Consider the following 6,207-nt stretch of genomic DNA (forward strand, 5'->3'; position numbering starts at 1 on the left):
TGTGTGTGAAGTCCAGAGTGGGTGAGTTCCCTAGGGGGTCTGCCCTTCAGGCAAGACCGAGCAAGCCAAAACTGTGTCCTTTTAACTATCCAGTCAGGCCCAGTCTCCTGGCCTCCCCCCACCGCCGTCATGGGTCACACGCATGCTCCCAGGAAGGGCCTGTCCCAGTCGGCCCTGCCCTACCGCTGTAGCGTCCCCTAGTGGCCAAAGTGAAGGAACAGATTTACAAACTGACCAAGAAGACCTGACTCCCTCCCCAATAGGTGTGATCCTGAGTGACCCTCGTGGTGTGGCAAAGGTCTGTTTTGTGACTGTTAATAAAATCTTGAGAATCCTTAAGTCCAAAGGCCTGGCCCCTGATCTCCCTGATGACCTCTAGCATTTGACTAAGAAAGCAGTTGCTGTCCAAAAGCACCTGAGAAGAACGGAGACGAGAGGGATGCTAAATTGTGACTGATTCTGCTAGAGAGCAGAACTCACAGGTTGGTTTTTACAAGACTGAAGCAGGTGCTCCCACCCCGTTGGAAATATGAGTTGCCCAAGCCTCTACTCCAGTGGAATAAGCTCAACAGTGTACACAAAAAAATAATTTGGAGGAAAAAAATAAAGCATTAGGAGTGACTGTTTCTTAAAACTGTGTGGAGCCTGTTGAAGACACAAAGCAATCCTAGGACTGGTACTAAAGTGACACCACCTCGAATACAGATGACAGCTGGCTGCAAACTCACTGTCAGTCCAGGCTGGCCTTGAACTCATGATCCTCCTGCGTCAGTAGCCCTTGTGCTAAGATGACAAGCATGTGCCACCACACTAGTTTCATTAGTTATTCACCACGTGGCTATGACAGAACACCTGACGAGAAGCAATTTAGAAAACAGTCCTGATGGTACACCATCTTTAATCCCAACACTCGGGAGGCAGAGCCAAGTGGGTCACTGTGAGTTTGAGGCCAGCCTGGTCTACATGTAGTTAGTTCGAGGGCAGCCAGACTTAAAAAGGAGAGGGAAAAAAGATGAAGGCAGCAGCTTTTAAGGATTTGTTTGTTTTAGGGGAGTTCAACTTATACTTCTATCATGGCAGGAAAGGCATGGCTATAGGAGCAGGAGGCAGCTGGCCACATCGCATCCATCAGGAGTCAGAAATCAGAAAGATGAATGCTGGTCCTCAGCTGGCTTTCACCATTTGTGCAGACTGGGACTCCAGCCCATGGAATGGTGGTTCCCACATTTTGGGTCTTCCACCTCAATTTAAGGTAGATAATCCCTCAGCTATTCCCAGAGGTTTGTCTCCTAAGCAAGTGTGAGTCCTGTAACGTTAACGTCGGTATTAACCATCACACCCGGCTTAACATGGGTTCTACCCATAAATATAAAAGATGTGAAAGAATAAACGTGTTATTTTAAGCACAGAGGGGGTGGCGGCGTGTGGCAGTGGCAGTAGAAAATCAATACGCCAGCGTTTGGTCAGGCTGTAGCTGGTAGTTGTTTCCAGTGCTTGCGTGACCTGTACAGAGGACAGCAAAAGGAAGCACATGACTTAAAGTCACACCCACTAACTTCTGATCGTGTGTTCCTGGCCCTGTAGACCCTCCGTTACAGTGTTGATTAGGAAAAGCAAATACAACTATTGCATCTCAAACTCATAGGGCTATAAGGTGTAAAGGTGCTGTATCAGTCAGGGATCTAGCGATAAAACGGGAAAAAAATGCGTGCGTGCGTGCGCGCGCATTTGGCTTGTGTGATTGTTGGGAACTCTATATTCTAATGGATGAGTCCTGCTCAAGAAAAGGGTTACAGTTAAAGTCCAAAACTTATTCTGCTGGGAAGAATTAGTCTGTAGGTAGATTCTAAGAGGCCCTGCTGAGCATCCCATCTTGTCCAGGGCCTCACAGGTTATGTAGGACAGTCTGCTACTAATCTTATGTCAACTTGATGCACAACCTAGGGTCATCTGAAAGGAGGGAACCTCAATTGAGGAAATGCCTCCATAAGACCCAGCAGTAAGTCATTTTCTTAATTAGTGACTGATGGGGGAAGGCTCAGCCCATTGTAGGTGGTTCCATCCCTGGGCTGGTAGTCCTGGGTTCTATAAGAAAAGCAATGTGAGAAAGCCATGGAGAGCTAGCAGGCCCGTAAGCAGCACTCCTCTACGGCCTCTGTATCAGTTCCTGCCTCCAGATTCTTACCCTATTTAAGTTTCTGTCCTGACATCCTTCAGTGTTGAATAGCTAACCCTAAGACACTTATAAAAACACAGATTTATCCAGGAGGAACTACTTTGAGGAAAAATAAGTGTAAATTTATGCCTTTTTCTTGCATCTTCAAAGCCAGTACCCTAAAGTAGTTTGTCTTTGCAGGACTCTCACCCTGGTATAGGCTGGAAGTCCTTGTTCACATCAATCCCCCCCAGTAGTGGGAAACTAGAATGATCTGACTTCCATTGTCTCCCTACCCCATGACTGACTCTCCTCCTCTTTCTACACCTTTCTAAAGTCGTCATGTATGTGTCAGGATCTCACTGTGTTGCCCAGGCTGGTCTATGCGCAAAAGATTCTCCTGCCTCAGCCTCCTCAGTGTTAGAACCGTGTCTGCCATAGTGCCTAGCTTATCCTTAAATTACTGTGAAGTCTTTGGCGAAAGCTTGGGAAACTGTGCTCTCTAACCTGTCTCTAATCCTAGCAACAGTGCTGAGAACAGAAAGAGAAGCTCACGAGAAAAAGAAGGAACAAACTGAAAATTCAGTGAGTGTTTGCCCGAGTGTGTTTGTGTGTGTGTGTGTGTGTGTGTGTGTATGTGTATGGTGTGTGTTTGTGTGTGTGTGTGTTTGTGTATGGTGTGTGTCTGTGGGGTGTGTGTGTGTGTATGGTGTGTGTGTGTGTCTGTGGGGTGTGTGTGTATGTGTATGGTGTGTGTTTGTGTGTGTGTGTTTGTGTATGGTGTGTGTCTGTGGGGTGTGTGTGTGTATGGTGTGTGTGTGTGTCTGTGGGGTGTGTGTGTATGGTGTGTGTGTGTGTCTGTGGGGTGTGTGTGTGTATGTGTGTATGGTGTGTGTGTGTGTCTGTGGGGTGTGTGTGTATGTGTGTATGGTGTGTGTGTGTGTCTGTGGGGTGTGTGTGTGTGTGTGTGTGTGTGTGTGTGTGTGTGCTGCATAAGAGTGCATGAAGATGACTGTTTAGAAACTAAGATCCTGAAGGCCTTTCTATTTTGGTGTGTATTTCATGCACAGGGACAGCCGTGTCGGGAACAGAACTGAATAGGATGGAGTGACAACAAAGAACTAGGCTGAGGATGTAGCTGAGTTGCCACTGGTGCTCTTGTGACCTGTCCCAGTAGGGCCCTAAGAAGGTCTGATTGAAATTAAGCCCTCTGACATCAGATTCTGGGCCTTTGTCCTTCTAGTCCTTACTCCTCCAATACAGTGCTAACTGGGAGAGGCATAACTACAGCTGTTAAATCTCAGCTTCACTTGTCCTAATATCACAATGCTGTTTCAGCATGAGTGAGGCCTTGAGCTCACTCACAGCACTGCATAACCCCCATATGTGATGGTGTATGTACGCCTGCAACCCTCAAGAGGTTAAGGCACAGGGTCTGGAGTTCAAGATCATTATCAGCTCCACTGTGAATTTAATGCCAGCCTGAGATAAATGATAGATACCCTGTGGTGATGTAGAGTTGAGCTTTATTCAAACTTTACTTATTTGACCCTTACCTTGTATGCCAAGCTCACAGGGATGAGTGAACAAAAGGGGCATATTGGAAGCTTGCTGGGAAGGGCTTTCCCTTACATTAACCCCTTCCATTCAACTCAACCTATCCCCAACCCTACCTCACTTTCAAATTGAGAGCCTCAGTGCCTTTATTATTGTTACACACACACACACACACACACACACACACACACACACACAGTGTTGTATGCACAAATATATAATACAACCTGTTATGTCCATTTTTGTTTGTGTCAGGACTGAGCACTTTGTATTGGATAACCAATGAAGGGGTTCATCCCTGGGAGAGGCTAATTCCCCCTCTCTCAGTAGTCATTTCATTAGTTGCCTACAGTGAGATTTTCTCCACTCCTCATTAGTATTAAATCAACTTCCATAGCCCTCCACAGATGTCCACATTCTCCTCATGGTTGACCATGATCCCCCCACTGTTCTAGGTTTCTCTCAGTTCCCTCAAGGTATGGCTTAAGGGAATATTCCCCCAGAACAGCACCAGTCTCCTAACTCCTTCCACATAAACCTAGGACACTGAAACTAGAAAACCCACTGACTTGGACGAGCCATCATTTTCCCAGCCAGCGTGCCAGCCATCCCTGTGAGAGCAGCCTGAGGAAGGTTGGGGCTCTCATCTTCTGTGTGACTTGGTGCTGCCTTTATTAATGCACTATTCATAAAAGGAAACAGCTTCAAACCGCTGCTGCTGGTTTTGCCTTTGCAGTGTGCTTTGCAGCATTCCCACAGTACTGTGGCCTGCGGTTGTCAGCATTTTTCAGTTTCTGAGTAGCCTTAACTGGTTATACCATGGAGCAGATCCTTGCTGGCTTCTCCACAGGAAAGCATTTCCAGTCCTCAGAGCCAAGGGAGCCACTCAAAGGTTCAACCCAGAGTCTCTTCACCAAGATTGGCTCAGAATCCCATTGCTAACTCTACTTTTGCTTGCCAAATAGAGAGTTGTCCTTAGAAGGCCAAGTACTGTTCAGTATACCTATAATCCTAGTATTAGGGAGGCTGAGACAGGAGAATGGACAATATGAGGCCAGCCTAGACTGTGTGGCAAAACCTTGTCTCAAAAATAAATGGCTTTTTAAGTTTCTCTGAAGTCTTTATTAAGCAGATTTCCTCAGAACCATGGTTTTGGTTTTTGTTTTTCTTCCTAGTTAACCAGTCAACACTTCACGGAGTCTGCATTTTGGGGTGATGATTTAAAAAAAAATCCTCATTCTCCTTTCTCCCCTAGAAAATGATTATGTGGTGAAATGACTGGGAAAGAAGGAAGTGAAATAATAAGGTTTGGATTACAGTGACTCACACAGAGTGGGAGCCGTTCATTCAGAAACAGGGAACTTGGCTGCGGCAGAGTCAAGTGGTCCAATGTCGCCATTCTGCCCTGTGGTCTCCATGATTCAGAACTACTCTGACATAGGAAGTCTTCAAAATCTAGAGAATGAAATACTGCCTAGCAATGGCTCTCCCTTCTGTGAGTCTGGAGCCCATGTCTCACTTCCAGAAGAAGGCTCCGATTGTCTTATTTATTCTCACCACAGTTGGAAGGGAAAAACTGACGTCATTGTTCTGATGGTAAAAAGTCTCCACGTGGCACTCAAGGCCACCAGTGGCAGAGACAGGCGAGAGAGGGCAGGACTCGCCTTTCTCAAGCCTTTCACTTCAGGCTAACGCTGGAACGACGCCCTTAATTGGTTTGTTTCGTTTATAAACATCTTCAGTTCTTGTTCATACTTGGCATCTGTGTATTAGGCAGTGAAAAGTGTATTTTCCGTTCTAAGGCCAGCGATTCTCTTGAGCTCTTGAGAAGAAGAATTGGGAGAAGGAGAAGAAGAAGAATTAGGAGAAGGAGGAGGAGGAGAAGAAAAAGGAGAAGAAGAAGAAAAAGAAGAAGAAGAAGAAGAAGAAGAAGAAGAAGAAGAAGAAGAAGAAGAAGAATTAGAAGAAGGAAAAGGAGAAGGAGAAGGAGAAGGAGAAGAATTAGGAGAAGGAGAAGAAGAATTGGGAAAAGGAGAAGAAGAATTGGGAGAAGGAGAAGAAGAAGAATTAGGAGAAGGAGAAGAAGAATTGAGAAGAAGAAGAAGAATTGGGAGGAGAAGAAGAAGAATTAGGAGGAGGAGGAGGAGGAGAAGGAGGAGGAGGAGGAGGAGGAGGAGGAGGAGAAGAAGAAGAAGAAGAAGAAAAAGAAGAAGAAGAAGAAGAAGAAGAAGAAGAAGAAGAAGAAGAATTAGAAGAAGGAAAAGGAGAAGGAGAAGGAGAAGAATTAGGAGAAGGAGAAGAAGAATTGGGAAAAGGAGAAGAAGAATTGGGAGAAGGAGAAGAAGAAGAATTAGGAGAAGGAGAAGAAGAATTGAGAAGAAGAAGAAGAATTGGGAGGAGAAGAAGAAGAATTAGGAGGAGGAGGAGGAGGAGAAGGAGGAGGAGGAGGAGGAGGAGGAGGAGGAGGAGGAGGAGAAGAAGAAGAAGAAGAAGAA

At 45.8% G+C, this 6,207-nt stretch overlaps 1 pseudogene; it reads left to right on the forward strand.

The window, feature by feature from the left end:
- The first annotated feature begins 128 nt into the window (after positions 1-128).
- On the forward strand, positions 129-634 carry Rps13-ps3 (ribosomal protein S13, pseudogene 3; annotated as a pseudogene).
- Positions 635-6,207: the final 5,573 nt, after the last annotated feature.

This window comes from Rattus norvegicus, chromosome 11 (assembly GCF_036323735.1).
Source record: "Rattus norvegicus strain BN/NHsdMcwi chromosome 11, GRCr8, whole genome shotgun sequence".
NCBI lineage: Eukaryota > Metazoa > Chordata > Mammalia > Rodentia > Muridae > Rattus > Rattus norvegicus.